The sequence below is a fragment of the Poecilia latipinna genome, unplaced genomic scaffold (genome assembly GCF_001443285.1).
Source record: "Poecilia latipinna isolate Pla-1442-1.1 unplaced genomic scaffold, P_latipinna-1.0 Scaffold606, whole genome shotgun sequence".
NCBI classification, from domain to species: domain Eukaryota; kingdom Metazoa; phylum Chordata; class Actinopteri; order Cyprinodontiformes; family Poeciliidae; genus Poecilia; species Poecilia latipinna.
In genome coordinates this window covers 87,132-113,726 of record NW_015113222.1, presented here as the reverse complement: position 1 = coordinate 113,726, position 26,595 = coordinate 87,132, and the positions used below count along the sequence as shown (strand labels likewise).

The window sequence follows — 26,595 nt, the reverse complement described above, 5'->3', positions numbered from 1 at the left end:
ATTTACCAAAACCAAATTTAATTAAAAAAAGCCAAATTTTTTAAAAAAAAAAGAAAAAAAGGAAAAAAAAAAAAAAAAAAAAAAAAAAAAAAAATCCAATTGCTCCAAATCATTTTCAATTCTGTTAAAAAAAGACAAATTCTCAAAATATATAATTTATGTTTAACATCTGAAATCACTCTGACTAGTACAGCACTTGCCTCATTATAAGTTTGTTTTACTATTTTGTTTGTGGCTGTCAAGTATTTCAAATCATAAAATGTGTTAAAAAAAAGACTAGTTTATATAGATATCGCTTAATAAAAACATATTTGGCCTTAAATAAACTAATCATTTAGCTCAGGGACTCCCTGCAACTATTTTTTCCACTGTTGAATTTAAGGTTTCAAATTAAGGTTTTAAATTGTCTTTTCTTTTAACCATTAGAGTTGAATTAGTATCGTTACAATCAATTTGCACACAAGTAAAAAAAAAAAAAAGTGACTTAAACCACTTCAGATTTTAGCATTTTAAACGAGCTGCAGATAACACTTGATGTAAAGATAAAAACAAAAACAAAAAAGTTCAAAAATGACATCAACCATTTAAATAGATTTTACGATTCAAAATCCTTCAGATGTGTAATTAGAGCTTTTACTTTTACACACTGATTGTTTGTGGAGATGAGACGTACATTTGGAGATTCTGTCAAATTTATGACAGACTTAAACTGCCTGTTCCAACATTACACTAAGTCAAAAAGCTCCAATCTAATTTGATTTTCTCTTGAAACATCTGTATTGATGACAGAGACTGAAGTGATATTTTAAGAAATGTGGATTTGATCTCCGTTTCCATGGTGTCTCTATGGAAATCATTAGCATACATCCTGTACCTAACAAAGAAAGCGTAAAAGACTTGTATAAAAAATTTTCTTTTTCCAGTGAGCAACTTAATTGTGTTTGTAGATAATACAGGGAGTTATAGATAGAAGTGGCAGGTAAATATATGGCTATGAATATGTTTATATCAAGTTTGATATTAAATTTGAATATTGCGCATGCCATCGGTGCTATTGTGTGGCAGAGCTGCAGCAAACTGACTTATTTTGTCTTGGTTTCACTGGAAGCCATTACATCTCAATTATACAGTGAGACCACAGGAAATAGTTTCCATTCTGCGTCAATTCTTTAACGGCTCTTTTATAATGAAGCATCATTATACAACATGTTATTGTTATAGAATGGAGACAGAGTGCCAAGTTGACCCAACATTATATGATGATGCAAGCTACAAAATTAGCCTGCAGAACATTAACAATTGTTCCTAAACTAGCAGGAAGTCTGGCTTTGTTTCAGTTTACCTTCAGCAGGTTCAGCAGTCTGTACCGCCACACCTCAACGTCTCAGTTTATCGCTGTACCTGCTCTCTTTTTATCTGTCCAAAAAGCTTTAAATATATTGTGGTTGCCACGTCTCATTTTATTTTTATATGGTTGGTATTCTTCTCAAATAAAAAAATCAAAGCAACAGTCCATATCTGTTTTTGATGAGGAAATAACACATCAATCGAGTTTATCTGTATAGCACATTTCAGCAACAAGGCTTTACATCACAAAAACACAAAAATACAGTCATACAAAAACAACATGCAGTCAACAGTTGAGAAAACCATTTTAACAAACATTACATTTTGATGTGTGCCATCATCAAAATAAACAATGCACATCAAATATTTTGGTGTTTCAATGTTTCATTTATTATTAATCAAAGGCAACTCTAAACAGGTGGGGGTTTTAGCCTTGTTTTACAGGAGCTCAGTGTTTCAGCTGTTTTACAGTTTTCTGGATGTTTGTTCCAGATTTGAGGTGCATAGAAGCTGGATGCTGCTTCTCCATGGTTCTTCTTCTCTTCTGGTTCTGGGGATGCAGAGCAGAAGCAGAAGAGCTGAGAGGTATGGAAGGTTGATGCAAACACAGCAGATCTTTCATGTCTTGTGCTAAGCTATTCAGTAACTCATAAACGAACAGTAGTATTTTAAAATCTCTTACTTTTTTTGTTTTGTAAATAAATTGCAATTTTAAATATTGATGTTTTTTAGGTTACAACCTGTGAAGAATATGTCAGAGTCTTGTCGGCCTGTAGGTCACGAGCAGCAGATTAACTTTATGCCTCAGAGCAGCTCTTCTCTCAAGACTCCGGTTATGACTGTGGCATGTGCACCTTTTTCTACCACACGTTTTCCTTCCACTCAATCTTCCATAAATGTGGATTGATGCAGCACAGCCAGCTTCTTTAGCAATGAGCTTTTGAGATTTACGACTGTCTGTTGGACAAATGTCAAGCACCAGGCTTTCCCATAATTGTTTAGGCCATACAAAAACATACCTATGTCAAAAATCTTTTTTCTTTTTCTTTTTTTTTTAAAAATTGGTCCTAAATTCTGGGTCTTTATTACCTTTTACAGTTAAGATGACCAGAATTAAAAGGGTAAAAAATGTCATGCTGTGTGTAATAAATCTACGCAGCACGTGACGTTCGCCTTTTGAAATAAAATTACCGAAATAAACCAACTTTTCGATTATTTCCTAATTCATCGACATGCGCCTGTACTGCGTCCAATTCGGTTCGCATTGTAAGTGAGCGGCCCCAGCACTGGCAAACACGAGTAGCCTATTCATTATTCATGTCATTGCAGTTGCCCTGTTATGATACAGTCCTGTTTGGAGTGGGCTACCTGATTTGTTCAGCGCGTCCGTCAAAGCAGTGCGTGGCCCTGCGTCGGCTGGCTGTGCGCGCTCATAGGTCGGGCAAAGAAGAATCACAGGAGGAGGTGGGGGGGAGTCAGCACAGTGCGCGCCTACGAGACTGCGCGTCGCAAAGGAGGGGGAGAGGTCCAGCTGCAAAAGAAAAAAAAAAAAAAAAAAAAAAAAACATAAAAAAGAAAAAGCTGAAATTTTTTTTTAAAAAGGAAGGAAAACACGGCGTGACAATGGTAACAGCAAGCTTTTAGTGAAGAGAAGAACAGACGCGAGGGGAGGGGGCGCCGCGAAGCAGGAGTTTCAGAGCCGACGGCCGCTTTGCTTGTCCTGAGAAAAGAGGCGACGTCGGGACATGCTGGCGGCTCCGTAGCGCATTTCCTGGAATACGAATCCTTCAGTGGCCGAGCATAATGGAGCGGCGGCGGAGAGGAGAGCCGCACTGTCTCCATCACTGAGAGGCGCGTCCACCTGCTATTACTGGAGGCCCGGGCTGCTGCTGCTGCTGCTGGTGCTGGTGGAGGTGGTGCAGGGGTGGGGGGAGATATGCAGGGGAAGTGTTTGCATTTCGGGGAAAGACGCATCTTCTGATACTGTCCAGAGCGCACGAGAAGGATCCCATTGCGACGGGGGAGGAAAAAACCGCGGAAACGGGGAGGAAAAACGCACAGCCACTCCGGAGGTAGGCACGCAAACGGTTTTTATGCTGCTATTCAACATGCAGTGTGTGGCTGAACAGGGAGCGAGCTCTATTAGGTATGCACATGACAAAACTCGGTTCACACAAAACCGATTTATATCCCCGAGATTTTTTTTTAAATTCAATTTTTTTTTTTTTTTTTTTGTTGCTTTGATGGGGCATATTTGCTGCTGTGACGGGAGAGAACGCCATGCATGGGGTGTAGAGTAGCAGCCCTACCTCTTTGGGACAGCTGCCGTGAGCCTACATTCATCCGTCTCTGCTCCATCGATTACCCATTCCCTGCGAAAAATACCCCCGCTTACCTAAAGCTCAAGCCCCCACCTATTCTCGGTGGGTTCGGAAATCCAGCATAAATACGGATGCCACGTGTGGCCATGTAAATGTGAGGCAGGTTTGATGCTCCGTGTGCATGTTTTGGAGACAAACAGTGGCCTGTGGACGTCATTTTGAATCAACGTTATGCATCCCGAGCATTGCTGCCCCAGTATGAATTACGGAATGGATAATTCCAGATTCCACACTAATAAATGATTCATAAATGGGATACTGGGACCTAATAGGATAACACATCTTGCAGACAGGCTCCTCCAATTGATCAATTAATAAACAACGTATTTCTTTCTGTTTTTTTTTTTTTTTTAATAGGAGCGCTGGCCTTAATGTAAGCATGGCAGAGCTCACCCAGGTGCAGCAGGGCATGTGTGAATGCCTACACTGTGGGGTCACTGGATCAGTAGCTTAGTGTGTCTCTGCTCCCCTTTAAGGAGGCTTCATGACAGATGTTTACTGGAAGTCCCAGTCAGGCACACAGCCAGCAGCATTCTAAAAAATAATGAGCCGCAGACCTCAGTAGCAGCCTGTCTGCATGGCTCTGTGGAGGTGTAACTTTGCACTAAAGACGATTTTAGTTGCATCACATCTCGCAAGTACAGAAATAAATGTCTGGGTGATTTTTATTCGGCAAATACAAATTTGAAATCAGAACTTTAACTGTGGGTTACTGACTAGGATTGATGTAACCTTGTTTTTTTGATATATCCTTTTCATAACTTTCAAGTTATAGTGCAAGCTTTTTGTTCCACTGTGACTACATGATTAAAAGGATAGTTCAGGATTTTTTTTTTGTAAGCTTTCGTTGAAAGGTAACAAGCAATTAAAAACTGTATCTACAGTAGAGTAGATGATGCTCACGGCACCTTTTAATTAGAATATATCCAGATTAGTTTGTCCTTGAGGTTAAAGCTAATGGCTAATGAGAAGCAGACTTCTATCACCTTAAAACAATTTAGTTTTTGCAGCAAATCTGCATTGGCTATTATTAACAGCTTACAAAGGAACTGATGAAAGGATTTTTGAGATTGGAGGAAGTGCACCACCAATGATCTTCCTGTGTGAAACACATAATCAGAACAAACATTAAAAGTGTTTCTGTCAGAGTCAAATTAAAAACAAAAAAAATAATGCAATGAAAAAAAAAATCTCTAGAATTTTGTCAATTTAATTGCTATATTTTTGTTTGCTACAATGCTTTACTTTTATAACAGTGTTACTCTAACTATAAAAATGAGCATGTATCTCTTTAGCACATGTTTTCACAGAGGAAGATTACCGGGGGAGCATCTCACCTACTTTAATTTTTTGTGTAATTAGTAAGAGCTTTTTTTTTGATAAAAATATATATAAAAAAAACCTGCATATTCCAAAGGTGCTGACAGTTCAGTGGTACATAAATAGCTTTTTTGCACGAACTGCAATGAGGTTTTTGAGATATTTTGGCATGCTTTAGGACGGTAGAAGTTGACTGGGTGTTGATTGCTTCCCAATTAGCCATTAGCGTTCAGCTTTAGCTAAGCAGTCTGATCTACTGCAAGATGTTGACTTTTTATAATGAGAGCTGCTCTCATTAGAATTTTGAGTCGATATTCAATTTTTGGCCTTTGAGAACTTTGTGACGATAACAATTTTAGTGGATTCTGGTTTCACCTCAAAAACTATAACACAATACATAACACAACGATTTAAGAATTGCATAATTATTATTTTTCTCTCTCTTTTTGATATGAGTGGGCAGTATTTTAAGACTGTGTACATGTAATGATTTGGAGGCTTTACTGTAACCATCTTATATTAGCAGGTAGCACAGCTAGGAGAGTTTGTTCTACAAGCATTACTAAAATTATAATCTATATGTGTATTCCCCAGAAAATGTAGATCTTTACTTTAACTCTCAGTCCAGCATGTCATAGCAGTCAGAGGTTGAAAACTCAAAAGGTACGTTAGGTACTCCTGTCATCCTTCCTGTTATTTGCTGAAAGCCATGAATCACATACATGCCTTTACATGTCTTAGGAAATACATTTTAAATAACTTCTTACATCTCTGTCCTTCCTCTGACTTCATTTCAAACACCTCGCCGATGCTGGAAATGCCAAACTTTGAGTCTTCCTCACTCAATAAAACCATCCGAACTGTGTTGTTATCAGAGCAGCCCAGCAGGGCTTATGGCGCGTTCACTGACTGAAATGAGATCAGATATTTGAGCTTCTGACCTGCCAGTCACCGGCCAGGGCAGATCAAGCTGAAAATTGTCCAATTCCAGTGCATCTCTACATAATAATTTCAAACTGCAGGGGGTTCAGGAGGGGATAATGCCACTGCCCTTCCCTTCCCTAATGTGAAGACAGCAGTGGAAACCAGATGGAAGGCCATGCATTGATTGAGTCAAAGAAAGCCTATAAGGGGGACAAATTGAGTTGACACGTTCATGTGTGGTGTTGTTATCATGTGTGACGGCACAGTGGACCACAGTGCCTGAGGCGGTGTGATGAGTGGAGGGAAGAGCTCCTCCTTGCTCCAGCTTTGTTTGGAGATCATGGATTTAGAAACGACGATCTCCATCGAAACATATGCATCTCGGTACGTTATGTGCCTCTGAGACAGCTTACTCTTCAAGCCTGATTCCTTTCACTAAAGTACTATTTTCTGTTCTGCGCTACTGGGTGAGAAATTAAGCCCAATGACACATTAAGCCATCCTGGCTTTGTTCCCCTGGAGCAAGGACAGCAACCATAGACTTTTTTTTTTTTTTTTTTTTTTTTTTTTTGGTGAGGGGAATGTTCTTAAAATGCTGTTGGAGTTGTTGTGTTGCAGCAATAAAAACCAGCAGCCTGTGTACACAGACCCTTATCTCCCACCCCCCTGCCCATGTGTGCTCTGTGGCTACCGCTAACAGCACATCTCTGATCTCGAAGAGAGCTTCAATCATTCTGAGCTGATCCTCATCAGCCGTGCTTTCACTCACAGGCGAGCTTAATATTCATAAGGCAGGATCTTGCTTTTGATTAATATTTTACACACTGTATTTCCGCTTCCCTCTATGGGGAAAAGATCCCCTGCAGTATGATATGGAAGCTCCAGGTTCAGACTTTTTTTTTTTTTTACCAGGTGACATCTCATTAAGCATACAGAAAGGGCTTCCCTCGGCCGCGTGGAGCCCTGCTGCGCTTTATGACTGGTCTGCCACACTTTGCTCGGCTTGCTATATCACTTCAAGCACCTTAGCTCCGTCTCGGTTCTGGCAGAGGCATGCTGGGCCCATCAGGACCGGCCGAATCGTATCGGCGCACAGTTTATGTCAGTTTATGCTGCATGCAGAGGACTGCCTTGTGGATGCTGGCCTCTTGTTTAGGCTGCGAGATGCTAGCTGCAGCCTAGCGGCGGCTGCCTTTCTCTGTGCTGCTGCTGCTGCCGAACTCTGTAATTAAAGGCAGAGGTAAGTCCAGGGGAGAAGGCTGGGCTCTGATTGCTTTTCGTGACGGGGAGGAGGGAGCTGCTGCATGTCCTGAGGGACAGAGGTGCTGCTGAGCTCTCTGCTGTCTGCTCAGCAGGGAAAGGGTTCCAAGAAGACGCTTGCACATACAATGCCTGGCATCGACATTCATACCCGTTGAACTTTGTTGCATTTTATCTCGGCGCACCCGCAAACGTCCATGTGTCTCATTGGATTTTATGCGATAGGCCAACCCAAAGTAGTGCATAATTATGGAAGGAAAATTGTTTTTACAAATATTAAGCTGAAAACTTGCAGCATTCACACATATATATATATATATAATATAATATTCACCCCCTTTTACTGTGATACCGCTAAAGCAGCCAACTCCCTTTAATATAAACTAATTAGTAATTAGTCCACCTGCGCATAATTTAATCCCAGTATAAATAAACACAATTATGATATTGCAACATTATTGAACACTGTGATGGCAGCATAGATTACAATCAACCTGGATTTATTTTTTCAGCTCTCTGGGGTTTTAATGTGACCAACTGTGCAGAGGTTCAAAGAGTATGGAGGTGATGTAAACAAAAGCATCCGATGGTTGGGGAGAGGCAGAAAAATGCATCTGTAGCTGAAAGGCAAACTATTTTAATCTATTTTAAAAAAAAGCCCCCTTTTAGTAAATATGTGTCGGTGCGTAGAGGAAATCTTTAAGAGTGATGTAGTAAATTAGAGATCCATCAGTGCAATAATAGTTGTACTGATTGATCAGGAGAGACAGAGCAGTTCAGAAGGCTTTTTTTTTTTTCCACTACCGTAGTTGTATTTCAACCCATCATCTCTGATGCCAAAACAAACATGGACTTACTCGGATTAGGATCTACCTCCTGTAAAAATAAAGAGGTGACTTCCTTTCTTTTTTTTTTTTCTTTTTTTTAGCTCTTTTATTTATCGTAGCAGCTAGACGAGAGGGTTTCCGCCGTAACACGCCTCACAAGTCGAATCAGAGAGATTCCCGTGGAAGGCAGGAGCAAAAGCGCTTTGAGCATCGTAGGTTCTCCAAAAGAAGAGACGGGGAGGATTTGGATGCCGTTTCAACCCAAAGTCCAGCCTCGTTCCTGCTCTGTGCTCATAAATTAGTTCTGCTGGGATAATTAAAGCAATGCATCAGGATCCCAGCCATTAACAAATAAAAGTCCAATTAAAGTGGGGTCTTTTTAACCACTTTCCACAGTGTCTACTCCATCTCAATATGCAGGCTGGTGGCCGCTGGGAGCATGAGCAGGCAGCCTCGACATTCATAGCTCATTTCCTGGTTCCACATTAGGCCCCTTATATTGCAGACAGATAGATAATGCGAGATTTCCCCACTCCTGCTCGCCCTCTCTCGGGCCCTCCTTTAAATACGGGATTACTGAAACATATAGGCTGGGAAAGGCGGAAGAGCCCAAAGAGGTACAGACCTAATGCGATGGTCGCAGATGCTCTGATGCGAGTGGTGCGATAGTGGCGCAGTGGCAACATGACTCAGAAAGTGCGGAAGCTATATGACAGGGCTGTATTTTAATTGGTTTCACACAGTGCGTTCATATGTATTGTTCCCCCTTTAATGGCACACATAGTGGCAATAACAGCTCGGGTTTTCATTATATAATAGCTCTAATAGATTCCCCTTGTCCGCAATGCCCCACGTTTAATTCGAACATGTTTTTTTTTTCTTTTTTCTTCTTCACGTCGGCACTGCTTCGTAGTCATCTTTCGCCGGACACGGATGTAAACGTTGGAACATAAGCCGGCTTGTTTTTGATTTTGAGGTCGGAAAGTCGGGGGTGGGCTGAAATGAAGGTGAAGAAGGAGCAAAACAGAGGACGGGGAGGAGACGCGGGGCAGTGGGAAGATCAGAGGAAGGGATGGGTGGACAGAGTGCAAAGAGACACACAGTAGTTACTGCTGGTGGTGCGTCCTTCCAGCTGGAAGAAATAAACAGAGTTACATCTAATAGAGAGAGAAGCTCGCTGCACCCTGGATGTTTTTATGCACCTTTCATTTTCTAAATGCTGTTTTGTCTTTTTACCACTTAACAAGCCACCAGTGCCTCAGAACCCCCCCCCCCGGCTTTATTCATGTTGTACATAATTACCAGCTATTCGAGACAGGCTTGTTTTCTGCTCCAAACAATGCAGGAAATTTATGTACAAATAACAGACAGGCTATAGTTTTGTTATAAATCCCCACAGTTGTGTTTGTAAAATCTATCTCTTTGTTGGCGGCAGGCTAAGATCTGTTGTTGTGGTTCTGCTTTGTTTTTTAAACGGTGCTGATCGGCTGACGCAGGGTTTTGATCGACATGGATAGCAGAGTGAGGTAGAGATCCTTTCTAAAATATTCGTTGACCTTGACATTTTGCTCAATTTGAATGGGATTTTACGCGACGGATAAAAATATTAATTCTGAAGTGGAAAGAAAACGATGCATTGTTTTATTAGAAATGAATATCAAAACATTTTTTTCATGCTTTTAGCAACCACCTCTGGGTAAATCATTAGTGGTGCCACCTTTTGTTGCAAATGTAGCAGGCGGTCTATTCAGGTGTCTGTGCCATCTTTGCACATTTAGAGAATGAAGCTCTTGCTTATTGTTGTTTACAAAATAACTCGAGCTCAATGAGATGCGGTTGAGACATCGGGTTTCAACCTTGTCGTTGACTAGGCCGTTATAATACACGAATAATACTTTGATTTGAACACTTCTACTGCAGCTACGACTTTGTTTGCAGTCGCCCTGACATAAGGTGAACCACCACCCGGTGTCAGAAATTTTAAATTGTGAGTTTTGTTTTCTGTCAGAGTTGAAGAAAAGCGTTCCCACAGCATGTTGCTGCCGCCGTCATGTTTTACCGCGAGGATAGTATGTTAGCTTGTCACCACATAGCATTTTAAATCCCTTTTTTTTCCTGTCAGATTTCTTGAGTTGTGGAACTTTACAGCTACCATGGGAGCTTCAGCTGCATGTCTGATTAATGCCTGGCTAGATGCATTTGTATTTAACGGCCTTTCTAAACAGCCATGTACATACTTCTCTTGGTGACATTAGATCTAATCGGATGCACTGATTTGAGTTGTTAAGGTGTCTAAATACAAATGCAGCTTTTCAGATTTTTATTTGTGAAATATCTTGGACACCGGGTATATTTTTGTCCATTATTAGATATTCACAACTTTGTGTATTGGCTAAAATCGCAATAAAACACGGCGAAGTCTGTGGCTTTAACGTTACAAAATGTGAAGAGGGTCCGGGCTCTGTAAGCGCGTTGAGCAGATGCAGTGTTGTTCCTGTCATGCTTCAGTTTCATTTACCATGGCATGCCAGAGGCAGGAGCAAAACCACACACACACACACACAACACATCTGAGAAGGAGTCAAACGTTTTTAAATATCGCAGAACGGCGAACATGAACCGGATCGCATACATGAATCTCAAGTCGGCTCTGACCCCGATGTGCTGGATGATTCTGCTGATGATACAACAGCATGACTGCTATTCCACTACGAGTAATAATTATAATCATTCACAGCTAGTGGTCCTTGTCACAGGAGTGGGGCACACAATGGAAATAATAATTAGGACTTCTCATTTCAGATGCATCGCAGGAGAGTGTATGAAGTGTGCACTGCGGCTGCTTGACTTCCACAACGTACAGCTGTGTGTCTGGTCGTCGGCTTCCCGGCGTGTGTCAGCCTCGGCTCCGGCACGCCTCACTGGGAATTTTATGCAAGCTGTTGGTTTTACTCGGGCATTACGTCTGACAACACACACTGCATATTTTACATTATGACACTGACCCAGTCATAGCTGTCATAAACAAGTAGCTAATTGTAGCATAAAGAGCCATAAAGTGCGTGGAAGGGGCCAGGATCTGGAAGTGACATTTATTCCAGGCTCAAGCCCTGACAGCAGCGTTCAGTGACGTGCAGAGCCTCTTGTCATGCGCAAATAGACATATTTCAACACACTATCTCTCTCTTTCTCTCTCTCTCTTTCTACGCTCTTCTAACCCATTTCCCCCAGTCATCATTCAACAACACTGTCAGAGTACAGCCTGCATATATCAGAGCTGAGCCGGTAAAATGCCCGACACAACGAGTCAAATGCGCACCTCTGGGTAGCCGCTGCTGATAAAAGAGCTAATTTATCATTTAGTCACACAAAGCCCTCCACATTCTGAGTAATGCTGTGTACATTTTTTTTGAGCTGGGTTTCTGATCTTTCTGAATAAATTCCAGTCTTACTGTTTGTTGAAGTTATGAAGTATATGTCATCTCTAAAATAGGAAATAAAGAAAAAAAATGAAAAAGGGAAAAAAAACAGTAGATGAAGCATGACAGGCATCTCACCTTTTTTTTTTTTTCTTTAATTTCAGCTCTTCAGACCTTTGCTGCTTTTGCTCTTAACTTAATTTCAATCGCTGTTATTAGTGTTTATATTTTAGCAAATTTTTAGCTAGTGGGATTTAATTAAAGGGAAAATGTGCTGTTTGGCTGCTTCGTGCCAAAAAAAAAAGGTTGAGGTCAGTTTATCGTTTACTTGTTAAACTGAGAGATAACCTGTAGCTTTTGTTTTTAGAGGCGAACATTAGAAAAATAACAAATAAAAAAACATTTACGCTAAATTAAAAGCTGTGTCTTAAATTAATTTTAATTTTTTAAAGTATTGGATCCTTTGTTGTAGAGAACTTAATAACAAACACATAATTGCAAAGCAAACTACAGATTAGAGCCCAATTAATTTTGACAAAAACATGCTGCAAGCAATGCTTCTACATTAGGCGTTCATTGATGTTTTATATTGGTCTCACATCCTTTAAGACGTTATGCGAGTAGAATTTTTAAAGGCTGTTAAATTGGCACTATGTCCCTGCACACTGCTGGTCAGCTGGCTGAAAGGAAAACAGTTTCACTGTCAAGGAGACTCCTAATTTAAACCTAGACAACCTTTGACCTTGTTTCAGAGCTCCAGAGTAACTTCTCATGATGCTGTGCCTATATTTTCCGGTAATATGCACCAGCACTAGATTGAGAACCTAAAATTGACACAGTCTGGTTACTTAATATAACATCTTTAAAATGCAGTTATTGTAACATATAATTTCTCACGGAGATTGACAGTAACAGAAATAAAGGCGCACAGAGGGCTGGACAGGTTGCCAGTCTGTCGCAGGGCAACACAGGACAAACAACCATGCACACACACTCACACCTAGGGGCAATTTGGAGAGGCCTATTAACCTGACAGTCCTGTTTTTGGACTGTGGGAGGAAACCAGAGTACCCAGAAAAAACCCATGCATGAACAGGGAGAACATGCAAACTCCATGCAGAAAGACTGGGGTTGGGAATTGAATCTAGAACCTTCTTGCTGCAAGGCAACAGCTCTACCAACTGTGCCACTGCGCAGCCCCTTCAGTTCCTGTTTTGGCTTTTTTGTCACAACTTTTGCAGTTCTCTTCCCAAACAGTAGGGGCCGCCTCTGAGAAAACATAACTTGAATTTTATCCATTACAAAATTTTTTTTGGTGCATGTTACGATATCTGTCTCCGATTAAAGCTATTCTCATCACATTGTAATGTATTTGCATGTCTGTGTATGAATCGGTGGATCTTCACATCCCAAATTTGCTCCAATGTTCTGGCCATTGGACATATTATCTGGCTTACCTCTGCGTACATTTGTAACTTTCTTAGTAGAACAAGGAATATTCACAGGCAGTACTCGATTTCAATATTAATCTTTTGGTATATCTGTTTTGTTAAATGTCCACAAGGCACAATTTTAGTTTAAATACGATGATCAGAGCCAGTCAAAGGTAATCAGCCCCCAATGTTTACCTTTAACTAGCATTGATGTTTTGCTATAAGTTTCAGAGGAAAAAAGTTTAATTAACAAAAGAAAAGGCATCACATTGAATAATAAAAATGGTTGCTCTCAAGAGAATTTTAGTTGGATTAGATTGCAAGCCGTTTTAAATGAAGGCAGTTAGTAACAGAAAGAGTTATTGTTTCACGTTTTTTGTGTAAATAATGTGAAATTGTGACATTTATCCAACTGTTAGAATCTAACTCATTCTACTTATCAAACATATCCTTTTAATATGTTTAGCTGTACATGTGCTGTGCTGTGTGAAATCGCCGGCTCTGATTTTTCTCACTCTGTTGACCAAAAACTACACTTAATATGTTCAGACGAGAAAAATAAAACGCATTTCATTTTACAAACGACATGAGAGTTTGTGTCCTGGGAGAACCAGCATCGCATATTACAACTAAACTAAAATATTAATAATAGTAAAAAAAACAACAACAACCCAAAAAACATATTTCATTTTTGCAAGCGACATGAAAGTCTGTGTCCTGGGAGAATCAGCATCACATATTGCAACGACACAAAATGATCTGGTGTGGCCTTAGCTATTAATAATTACATTCTGTACAAGAAGAAGAAAGCAAACAACAAGTTACATAAGTTTGGTACCGTAAAATGCTGATGCAAAAACAGCTTGCTAATGCTGTGCTTACTCTGCACAGTAAAAACCGATAAATCCCATAATAATATAAAAACAAATAACATCAGGTCATGAATATTACATTCATACTTTTACTAAATTGTGCTTTATTTGCATCAAGGCTCCAACGTGTGAATGGAAGTTATAAAACACTTCATTAAATTAATCTGGGACAAACAACAAACTCTGCTCTTAATTCTAAGCCGAACTCAAATGAAGCAATTTGTCTGGGAATTTCCTGAAAACAGAAATTAATGGGTTTCTGAATTGTGTGAAGCTTTAATAAAATTTCTTTACAATGTTGCAAATTTACCAAAATAAATGAATGTAATCTGAAGTTGATGGAAGAGGGAAAATTATGAAATACTTTAAATGAAATACTTTGAATGATTAAATTTAAAGTTTTTTAAGACCAGATACTTGCTGATAACATTTATTGATATGGATTTATAAGTTAAACCAACTAAAACTATTGTAGGCATTAAAGGTTGCAAATTTTGAGAATGTGTATGTGGCTCTAGCAAAGATTAAAAACCTCCAGATTTCTCATTCTGTGTCTTATATTTTATTTGGCCACATCTTAGATATGGTAATTCATTAATTTTATCTCCTTTTTTCTTTGCTTGTTTTTTAAGAAAAGTACTTGTGACTTTTACTTCCTTTTAATTTTAGTTCTGGCATGAAAAACCCATGATTCAGAGTTGCAAACAGCCGTATTGAAAGGGATTTGTTGCCTGACATTCAGACTTCACTGTGAATTATTGAAATAATTATATTAACAGGTTCATTTCAGCTTTTCTAAGGAATTAAAACCTAAGGGTTCTTGGTATTTTCTATTTCCCCAAAGTATCTTTATTGGAATTTTAGCAGTTTAGACAAACAGCTTGAACATTCAGCAAAGTATGACAGCAGTAGCAGTAGAAATCCCGTTTGCCCTTTACTACATATGTAATCTTTTCCAGAGGGAGGGCAGGTAACATCTGCTGCAGCCATTGGTTGGTTTTCTTGGTATTTAGTATGTTTCAATACTAACTCCTTTATCATGGAAAAGTACACATTGAAGCGTGTTTAATAGTTTCTTTGATAATTGATTTGGGTTTTAAATATAAATCATTGATCTCACAGCCTGAAACTTGCAGGACATTTGTTTGAAATGCTGCAAAACGCTGTTGTTGTTGTTGTTCTGCATTACTTTGAGAGTCTTGGTATTGATATCAAGGTTGACTGCTGATAGATTCACTTTCCCTCATCAACGTTCAGCTTATGGAGAAAACCCAAATATGTTGTGATGCCTTGTCCTATGTTACATCTTACTCTGCTTAAATCCCCAATATTGCATCTCATCAAATCAGATCATAAAAGTAATTTGTCTATTGGATTTTCATGTTTGCAGTTATTGAGCAAAATGAAGTTCAGTCAATAAATTTAATTTCTTTCATATATATATAATCTGCGTTGACGAGCGTATGACCTCATTCTGGATATTAAATGCAGCAAAATAAATACAATTTTCTATTTTTTTAAAGAACTATTCATTACAACTTCTTACTCCTCTTGACTAAAGTTGTGTCAAATGGATCGATCCAACTCGGGTTGTGCTGTGGGTTTGACCCAGCATAGCAGGTGAGGATTTAACCACACACACACAAAAAAAACAGATTAAAGTGACTAATGTGTCATCGAGGCTACCACACGGTGGGTTGAGAAAGAAAATCTTTCAGCGATGCAGAAGTGTTAACAACTGCTCCACTGTGAAACTGCTGGGAGACCAATTTATAAGAGCTCGGCCATTTCACTCTCAAGAAGGCAATCGGATATTCAGCCACGGTTTTAATAGAAGATCTTTTATTTTTAGTTTATCCCTTTATCAAATGGCACCTAGTAAAATCCTCCCTTTGGTAATTCATTCCCCCATTTTGTACTGCTGCATTGCTCTTTGTACCTTCCGGTTTGTATCTTTAAGCAAACTAATTTAACTCTGTATACATTACCTACAAGATATCGGTTGATTTTAGTTAAGAGAAATTTAGAAACATATGTTCTTGAATTTGGAATATAAACGATCGAATTTGATGTTTATATTCAAACCCTAACCCTAACACAATTAAATTGTGTGTTATTTAAATCCTTGACACTCCAACATACCTACCAGTTGTAAATATTCTGCTACTTGTTTTCCATGAAGTACTTTATTTCAAAATGTGGTTGTGGTCTACACAAACCACCTTGCAGCTTAAGGCCCCATTTTTTTATCAGATAGTTATGAAACCACCAAAGGAATAAAAGGGGTAAAATGAAAAGCTTATTGAAGATTAAGCATTTTATCTTAAAATGTTCATTTTTCATTTGTAAGACTGTGTAAAATTTCCCGTCTGTATTCACTTTATGACCAGGTGTTTTGAGTTGTGTATGTAACTTGTACATAACTTGTTCTAACTACTTAGATTACTAAGTAGTTGGCACAAAGACTGTTTTATAAAATGAACAAATGCATTCTTTAGTTTGAACAACCCACTGATTTTATTGTACAGCAGAGTTTTACCATCTTATCATTTCTTAAATCCGCCTGTGGAAACGGTTCAGTGAGCTCCGATTGTGTCGTTGTATTAATCAAAATGGCTACCAGGATGATGAGGCTCATTTTTTAATTTTTTTTTTTATGAAACAGACTTTTTAACATGTTTTTGACCAACATTTGGTTCAAACTAAACAACCTATGTGACAACAGTTATGCCCCAGTTCAGAAAATGGGTTTACAGAATAACAATAATCAGTTTTGAGTGCAGAGGAAATGGTAACGTTGCTTAGACGCTACTGTAGCTAACCCTCCTTAGATTTTTTTTTTTGTAGCTAATTATCACAGCCATAAATTATTTTGGCACCTGCTTCACGAGCAGTTTTTAATATTTTAATTGCTTATTTGTTTTATTCTGTGACGGGCTGGTGTCCTGTCCAGGGTGCAGCCCTGCTCTCAACCACTGACCGCTGGAGACCGACAGCAGCTCCCCCACTTCCCTTCAAGGACAGATATGGATATTTGGATATTTGTTTACTGTCTTTAAATAAATAGTTTTTACATGGTTGAAGAATGCAGCCAAACATATATTTAAAGCTCAGAAAATGTCGCCTGAGTGAAAGCAGATCTCCCACTAACCCACATTAAATGTATCTCTGCAGCTGCTGCCTCTCTGTGTCAGGACTCTGGCTGATACTTACTGAGAGCAGTCTGTCTCGCTCATTCAACACCGTTAGTCTTTGACTGACTGCAGCGGCTCACACAATTACAGAGCTGCAGTTCACTTAAAACAGGCAGGAGAAAAGAAAATGTACAGTCTATTAGTTGAGAATTGTGGCACGAACAAGGGTACTTTACAAAACGAAAATGTTCTGCTCCGCTTACACTGGAGATGCACTGGTCAGGCTTTTTCTCATCAACGCTGATTTCCTGTGTTTTTTCTCTGAGGTTTTACCTGCTATTGTTTCTGAATTTGGCCAATTGTGTCTTTTTTTTTCTTAAGCGCTATAGCACATGAAAGATGATGTGTTGCAGTCTCTTTGATCAAAAAAGAAGACATTTATTTTTATTTACATTATTTAAATGTATGCATCAAATAATGTGACTTTAAACTTTTTTTAATCTTAATTGGCCTTATATTCACACAGCTGCAACATAATCTTGTTTTGGAGCACTCTGTATTTTTAACAGTGATCCAAGCAGCTGTGATGCTATGATGTTGCATCTGAAGGAAACTCTGGGAGTCTCTCCCAGAGCTGCACCAGCTGAAAATAAACATTTTTAGAAAGGCATTATTATCTCTCATAAATCATTGACAAACTATGGAAATTATCAAATCCAAAACTGCACCAGAAGTGTTTATTAATAAAAAAATGGAAGGAGAAAAGAAAATCTGTATTTTTCAATATTTTACCTGTCAATCATATTTAACAGCAACTAGAGAGTGTTCCATATTTAATTTGCACGTACTGCACATGTAAAATCAAGTTTTTAATATGGCTTTTGGAAACACTTTGCAAAGGGGAAATGTTTTATAACTCTGTTTGTGATTCACACTTTTGGATTGTATATTTTAAGATTATTGGAACTGATTTCATAGAGTACTTTTGCATGTACCCACTCTGAGTTTCTGTGATGGAAACAAGAAAAAGTAAGTTTTACGGCTAATTTCACTTTTTCATGACATTAATCTTGGAATGTAGCTGAAAAACATGACTGTGAGGAGAGGAGTAAAAATTATCAAAGAAGAAACAAGCTACATTTGATTTGCTAGAATTGTATTTTAAACCCACCCTTACTTTAGTCATGCTCAGTGTCTTCTTCTGTTGAATTTTAACTGTTTATGTACAAATTATCGCCCCCTGCTGGCAGATCAAAGATGCTACTTCTTTTGTATAGAATCAAATGTGTAGATGCTGACATAATTTTTTTTATTTAATTTTTTAAAGACATGTTGGGGCTTAAAAAAAGCCATATTCTAATGGTAGAATTTATATAATGTTCCTTGTTATAGATAATTCATATTTACAATTTGTTTATGCAAAAGCAATTTGTTTATGTTTAGGATAAAGTTTGTATTTCACAAGTTGTATTTTTAAAAGACAAGAATAAGTACATTCACTTATTCTAGTATACATAAAAAACCCCACTGAATTTGCTTAATGAGGACTCTTTTTTTTTTTTTATATATAAAGAATAGTTTCTGTAATCGTCTTCTCCGGTGTGAGTATTTTTCCCCTCTTTTTGTTGCTTCTGTCACTGCTCTGTTTCCGTCTACTGGGCTAAATACTTTGGGAGCCTCACAACAACAGGTATTTTCCTTTTGTATTCAAATGGTGTTATGTAGAACTTACAGTCCTTTGATATCTGTCTCCGAGGTGTGCGAGCGAAGATGCTGGTGCATGAGCACAATGCGCATTCCTGTCTTTTGTGTGTGCACTATTTTGGATTTGCTGATGGTTTATTTATGCTGGCGATTCCGTTGAGACGAACTCTTTGTAAGCGTAGAGGCAGCCATAGGAGGATCTAATAGGTTTAAAAACTGCTATCAAAGATGTATGCCGCTGCAGTGTTTTGGCTCAAGTGATGAGGCCTCTGGAGAGAGTGGGGGATTCTGTGTCTCTTTTGTAGGATGTGTTTGTGCGTGTACATGCAAACGCAAGCTCAGTTTTAGGGAGGAGGAAAAAAAAAAAAAAAAGAACCTCTCGGTTCTGAATGTTAGTCTTTTGCTCCCTTCTTCCTGGACCGAGTGACCTGACGGGAAAATTAGCAGTAACGGTCCCTGCGTCTTTGTTATGCTCTTACAAATCTACCCGCAAATACTGAGGCTCCACAATGAGTGCAGTGACAGCGTGCCAAGCATTCACAAACCCCAGTGTGTAGTCTACGTACGCGTTTTCGCCCCCCTGAGCTTCTTACGTGGGCTCAGAAGTTTGTTTTTCTGTACGGGAGCGAGTCAATCCGGGTTTATATTATAATAAAAATTCTTTATGTGGTTTTCAATATGCACTGTACAAAATGCTAACGAGCAAACGCGTTTATTTGGATAACACGGTGCCCACAAGGAACACATGTTGAGAGGACAAAAGGCTTCATTGTTCGGAGGGAAGCAAAAGAAGCTAAAAAAACACACACACACACAAACACAAAATTGTAATAATTTACACTTTGACTTCATCTCTGGGGGCTTTACGAAATGTTAATTTAGGCCTCCCATTATAAAATGTATTTAAGTGAGACTAAGAATTAATTCCATTAATCTTCCAGGCAGCTGGGGCTTCTGTATCCGTCGAGACAGTTTTCTGCTCCCTCCTGAGACCTGTGGGTTTTCCCTTCACTTTTAAAATCAATTACCTCTCTGCCTCCCTCGCCACTCCAACTCTCTAAGCGCTCTTGTCATATTCTTCATTAGAAAACCTGAGCACTTCACCTATAGCTTACAATGAACACCTCATCCAGAACTCGATGTGTTTTTAAGTGTTCTTCGAGTGCCTCGCTCTGATTTATTAACATGTCTTACACAGGTGCCGGCCCCGGCCTGTGCAGCCTCTGATATAAATCAGAGGACGGCCTGCTCCCGAGTTTTTACCTGTTAGCCCATGACGAAGGCTCCGAGAAGTGGCCGCCGCTCCTGGGAGGGGATCATGTTGTTCTCCCTCGCGCGCCATCTCACAAACATCTCAGGGCGCTAACTGAGGGGAATAAGCACGGACGGGCTTGACGGCTGCTTCCTATTTTAGTCGTCGGCAGGTAGGCGGATGAGTTGAACTGTGGAGGATCTCTGTGCAGCGAAGTCTTCGTCTAATTAGTTTGTCTAATTATGTCTTTGTGCTGGAAATTTCTCAAATTAGTGGTATCGTGCAGAATGTGAGTGTGCTCATTATGGTTGTCATGAGAATTGTTGCGGCACTTTGAGTAGAGAAGAAAAAGGGTGGGGGGGGGGGAGGGAGAGGGACCGAAGGGGTGTCACTGGACCCGAAAGATCCCCCACCGTTGTAGAAATGCCTTTATCAAAAACAAATATCTTGAATACGGGAGACGCAGCGCCCAGATTCTCCCCAAAAATCCACCGAGAAGATGTTACTTTAGACAGCAAAACACCCTGTTCCCTTCCCTGCGCATGGGCTGCAGCTATTTCTGGCAGACCATGAAAAAGGTCTCCTTTGATTTGCCGTTGTGTGTCAGCTGTGAGATCGTCACAGCATCTGGGATTTAGGTGTCTCACAAGCAGGCACTCTTTGGCTCCTTGCAAGGTGCTGCAGCGTCACTCTCATTTCTTGAGCCTCGAATACCACTCTTGTATGGAGACGATGGCGTTTCTGTGGCATGCACCGAACGTATACGGTGCTGGTCCTGCAAAATCTGGCGATTATCTTACGAGACGAAGAGCTATAGATTCTTTATGAACAGGAAAAACAAAGTCAGCACGATGATAAGTGTCTTTGAAAAACCAAAACCTCATTTTTGTCTTGTTACAAACACCAGTTTTACACCTGGACAAAGATGCTCTGCTCCGATTACACTAAAATGTGACTTTTTATCAGACACATTGCTATTTGAAGCAGAAAACTAACTCCAATTTAACCTAAAACGACACTGATTTTCTTCATTTGGGACTTCCTGGAAGGTGACTGGAGCTAAATACGGGATTGAAAACCCTAATAATACAGCTAGCCAGCTATGGAGTGGTAATGATCATAGAGTATGTGTCTTCGAACGGGCTAGTCAAAGTTCAAGCCTAAATCCAATTGAGAGTTTGTGGTGAGACTTGAAAATTTATGTCAGACAGTCTCTGTCCATTCTGATGAAGCTTGAGCTGTTTTACCCCGATTTCAACTTTCCTTAAAATGCTTGAAGCTGTAATGGCAGCAAATTGTTAATACAAACCGTTGACTCAGGTTGTGCTTTCACATTAGCATATGTAAAAAAATGCTTTTTTTTTTTTTTGCTTCCAGTTTACCATCATGCACTCTTTGTGGTTGACTACCTCATAAAATTCCAATAAAATACATGGAAATTTGAGATTTGTGTGAAAAAAGTTGGCAAATCAAAGCTGTTATATTACAGCTGAGGGATCATGAGGTTTTGTGAGCTCAGCTAACGCAACATTTTACCGCTAACCGTTCTGATATGTAAGCTTATCAGTTTGCCGTTGAAAAAGCCGACATAAAAAGCCTGAATTACACGTTAATAACCCTTAAAATGTCAAGCAACAACTTAAAAGTCATGTTTTTTCTTGTTTGGAGAAATAGAAACTCAGGCTAATGGAGTTGTCCTAGATTATGAAAAATGTTTCTGAGAAATAAAAATGTGTATACTTCCTCTGTTTTATTTGTGGACTTTCTTAAGAGGATGTGAAATACACACTCAGTGTTTTGCTTGAGCACAGTGGGATGGCGGATAAAACTTTGCCCTGAGCTTCTTCAGGTCGAAGTCTGATGTCAAATACACATCCAGGTTGAGGTGAACAAATTGGCTCCGTCATCACCTTTAACTCTTTTTTTTGTAACTAAAGTAAGAACAAACATCCAGGATCACCTGCTTGGCTTCACCCCTCTCCCTCCTTTCTTTTTTCCTCCCCCAGTGTGTTTCCAACATCCCTCGTTCTCTCCCTTTTCCCTCCTCCTCTCCTTCTCCTCACCCCTCTGCTGGTCCTACAGTAATTGGTATTCCGAGTGGCAGCTGGGATCCATACAAACATAGCAGACAGAGAGAGACAGTGAGAGAGAGGCAGTGTATGTATGCATGTGTGTGTGTGTGTTTGAGTGAGTGAGAGAAAGACATGGAGGCAGAGAGAAAGAGAAAGCCAGCAAGTCAATACGCTGGTTCATTAGAGCACTGAGTCACAGTGGCCGCTGCCTCGTTTGTTTGTGTTTGTCCAATACTGTTTCTTAAGGAGAGCCCACCGACGCTGTCCGCTCACACTGGCACCTGACAGCAACACACCCCAGGCTGCCTGCTTCGCTCTGATACGCCCTGTTTGGACATCCCTGCCTATTAAATAATTACAAAATCAATAGGTGCAAATTAGGCGCAGGATTTTTCTCAGGATTCTTGCCAGGTTCTTGTGGTCTTAGAGGCTGGTCGCCCTGGAAATTTGAATAATGTTTGCTGACAGAGCCATTGTGTAAAATTGGTCGCGTGTAAACGGGGATCAGCTGAGAGTTTTGCGAAACGTACTGGATAAAAATATATTTATATTGCTGCGCTGTGTCAGATTATATTCATATTCAGTATCATAAATCAATCTGAAGAGTGAAGACTTTACAGGGAACCATATTTATCACACCAAAGGTGCATTTTCACAGCAGGAACATTTCAGGAACCAGATGTTTACCATGTGCTCCCACAGATTTAACCACTTAGTCTTTTCTCTGAAGTTTTAGTTAGAGATTTGCAGAAGGGGAGTGCTAAACATTCTCCAGTTTAATTCATTCAAATTGGCTTGAACCAGAATATAGCTAATATTTTTTGTTAACGTCATCAATAGTCATTTACAGTGACAGAGGGAGTAAGTCCTTTAGTCCTAGTAATATTTCACTAAGAAGTGAAGAGCTGCAGTATGTGTGGTTAATGCTCCTTTGGGACTTGTGTCCCAGACTTCAAATAATAAATGTCTGTGAAACTTCCTCTGATTTGAAGTGATTATAAACCAGCTTAAATGCAGTGAAAAGGCTTTCAAGTTATGCCTAAGTTTGAATCCTGAAGCAAAACGTCGCTCCCCATTTCTCCTCTCCTTCGCTTCAAAACAGATAACATGAAAATCTGCGTCAGATGTAAAATTTGTCAGTTGTGCATTTAAGTATTTTTATGTCACAGTTTTTCTTTGTTGATAAGTTGAACATGCTGTCAGGAATGGAAGAACAACAAAAGAATGAACTCCATGTACATGGAAATACATGGACCTAAGAAATGGTTAAGTTTAAGACTTCCTCATAGGTGTTTACTGTCAAATACCACAGAGATGCAGCATAGTTATTTATCGTTAAAGGACATAGCTGCGTTATTTGTTGTTTCTTTAACCTAACACTGTGACTTGGATCTGGAACTAGTGATAGCAATCTAATTTTTAGTGACGAACTCTCAAACTTTTGACTTTTGGAAATCTTCTTGCCATCACCCCTAATCCTTAGCTCTTCTTGATGAGACTCCAGTATTCATATGAGCCTCTCCAAAACAATGTTAAACGTTAATGTTGGAAGAATAGGAGTATTTTAAACCTAAATTCACCAGGAGTATAGGCCGTTTTGGTCTTAATCATATTTGATGGAAACTGAACTATAAAGCACAGGGTTACTCCTGTTTCACTTTGGGTGCATGTTGAACACCCAAAGTTACATTTTGTCTGATTATTTGTGTGAGCAAAGCAACAAATCCTGGAGCTTTGCAGAGACTTGAACAGGATCACAAACAGGAAATGGAGTTAACTAAACCTCTCACTTCAAAAATACCACTCACTACATATAGTTAGCTACCAAAACAAACCTCTTTACTGAAATTGCACAGACAGTCAATCATACAGCAACACTGTACGTGTCAATAATAAGGCGGATAAAGAGAATCAGGCCGATTCCCTGAGATGAAATCTAAAGAAAATGGGAGGTTCTCCTTTAGGAGACAAAAATGACTCTGACCTTGTTGAAAATATGAAAGTGGATTTTCTGGTGAAAACAAGAGGGCTGTTCTCTGGTCACTGCGTGATGAAAGCAAACCACTTGTCAGGATATTGAAAGAGAGCCAGAGAGGTAGGTTAAGAGAAAGGGCTGTGATGACCTGCTCCGCTCTGGACGGCCTGTTTGTTTTGGAGGAAAGAGTAATATGTTGGTGGATGTGCAGTGGTCAGCCCACAGCTGCTGTGGTTCTGCGGCCCTCTTGGTGAACGGTGACCTCTCATTACCGCTGCTTGAGGGAGCGTGAAACGATGGAGATCACTGCAAAGGGCAGCTGTATAGATGCGCCTAACCTTTTAAACCATCGGAATACGTCAACCATACAAATAACTCATTAACCTTATCCATTTAAATGGAAAGCTCCTACTTTTCTCCCGGAACCCCCTTCTTCTCTCCAGTATTTGATTTGTTTAATTGGCCAGTGTGCACGATGCAAATGGCAAGTCTCTGTGCAGTGCATTGTGGTCAAGGAAGCCAAACAGTCAGGCGAGGTGGATTTGGCCTCCTTTGTCCCCACTCTTAATGAAGGTGGGTTAGGTTTGTGGGGGGGCAGGGGGAAGTTAAATGAAGGAGGTGAAACCATGTTAGCGTGCAAGTGTGTGTGTTGTCAAGGAAGTGGCCTCCTGCTCTGTCCAGTAGCACAGGAGGGCATTGATTGGAGGAGCTCAATAGCTCGGGCCTTTTAATCACCTCACTCAGAGACGGCATTGTCCCACAGGCAAAGAGAATAAATGCTGGTAATACCCCCGTGCATATGCACACAGCCACTGGCTCCCAGGCTCTTACAGACCCACACAGGCTCAAATCAATAGAGCTGATTACCAAGTGGGCGGCCTTAGCTATCAATTGTCTGCAGGGCCAGCTTCCTTTTCCCCGACATTTTGCCAACTTTCTGCCTCGATTTGGACACAGGATGGTGGTCAAACACCTGAGGCGACACCACAGGTGGGACTCCTGTTTTAATACTTACAATTTAAGCCCTCATTTCACATTTTTCCAACACGAGGACATATTCTTGCAGATTAACACGAGGGTATTTCAATCTCTATGAATTATCTTCATATTTATAAATTATTTCATTCCTGAGACTAGGTTGTTCTTTGTGCACTCCTGTAGCATTGAAATTTGTCAGGTTTCACTGAACCAGATCTGACTGGTCAACAAAAGTCTGCCCTGTTAGAAATTGCATCCGAACCCGAAAACAACAGCTTGCTGATTTTTAAGTAAAGAACAGAGATGTGGCAATTAATCAGCCGAATATTAAACTGGGTCAATTTTCCCTTGATTGGTATTTAAACGCAACAACAGGCATGTTATTCATTCACTTTGTTTTAAGTTTAAAAAGAGTCTGATTACGTTTAAGATAACATGTTTTGATGAATGAGTAGGGATCATGTAATTTTTTACATTTTGTGTTGGATTGAAAACTATTACCCATATTGAAGAAACCGCATTATTTCACCATCAATAACTTTGATAATGAATGATTTAATTATGATAAGAGTTTATTCAAACAACATTTTATGTATTATACGTAGGAATGCACGATGTTAGGGAAAAATCTGATGTGCGGCGATGCCTTGGAAATGTCACGGTGATGCAGTCTGCGATGAAAACACACTTGGCTAAACCGTGTTCGTGGCTTTCAGCTTTCGGTTCATTACAGACATACAAGTTAAAGCATTTTCAGCTGCATTAAGCAACAAGCATCACCTAATGTACTACTTGCATTGAGAGTCTGAATGAATTGTACCAACATAATTAGCTGACGTCCATGGCGGTACTTTACAGCACTGATATTGTTTATAATGATATTGTGGTGAAAATCAATTTGGGATATATTGTACAGTCCTCATTATAATCCTTAAAAGCAATTGTAACAATCTGAATTGACCACTACTGGACTCTACAGGTGAGACCTGAAAGAAAACAGGAAATTGGCGTCTACTATTTAACACCTATAGACTTTATCTTTCCAGAGTCATTTCTCAGGGCATTTCAGAGAGACTAAACCCAATTCTCATGCACCTGCTAATCTTATTTATTGACTGTGAGCATATCCTGTGATATGAAAATAAATCATGTTTATAATTCTGGACAAAAAAAATGTTTTAATAAAATTGTACCCGCTAGCAACAAGGAGACACAGAAACCATTGCTACAAGCTATGCTAACAGTAAAACTGTTTGGGATTCTGTTGGTTTTAAGAAAAAAGAGGTTGTTTTTAAGTTGAACTGAACAAATGAGAACAATTAATCAGGTATTAAATTCAAAAGTCTCACTGTAAAATCTTTCTAAGCTTGGTTTGTAACGGTAAGAAACATTCTGAGCCCAAAGCTTCATTTAATCTCAGGATAACTATTATGAAATCACTTGCAATCAGGTCAAGTTTCACCTACATTTCTCCTTTTTTTATTTTTTATTTTTTATAATTAATCACAACTTTTCACAACAATTTTAGTGAAGCAGAATCTACATCTGGGCATCAAAGGCAGAAAAACTCCCTCCAAATGGCAAAATATATTTTTTTTCATGTCCAACATGAAAGCACATGGCATGAAATATAAAAGCCCTTTGACTTGTTGCATTCAGCCGTTTGTTATTTTGCACTTCCAGTGTTGTGATGATAT

The 26,595-nt window shown here is 39.5% G+C and overlaps 1 protein-coding gene across 1 annotated transcript in view; it reads left to right on the top strand.

Annotated features, from left to right (window-relative positions):
* Positions 1-1,851: 1,851 nt before the first annotated feature.
* Positions 1,852-26,595, top strand: part of nexmifb (neurite extension and migration factor b) — a 100,860-nt gene continuing 76,116 nt past the window's right edge. The window contains exon 1 of the mRNA XM_015042875.1: positions 1,852-3,419. The gene's annotated coding sequence lies outside the window, so the exon portion shown is untranslated. The remainder of the gene's footprint in view (positions 3,420-26,595) is intronic.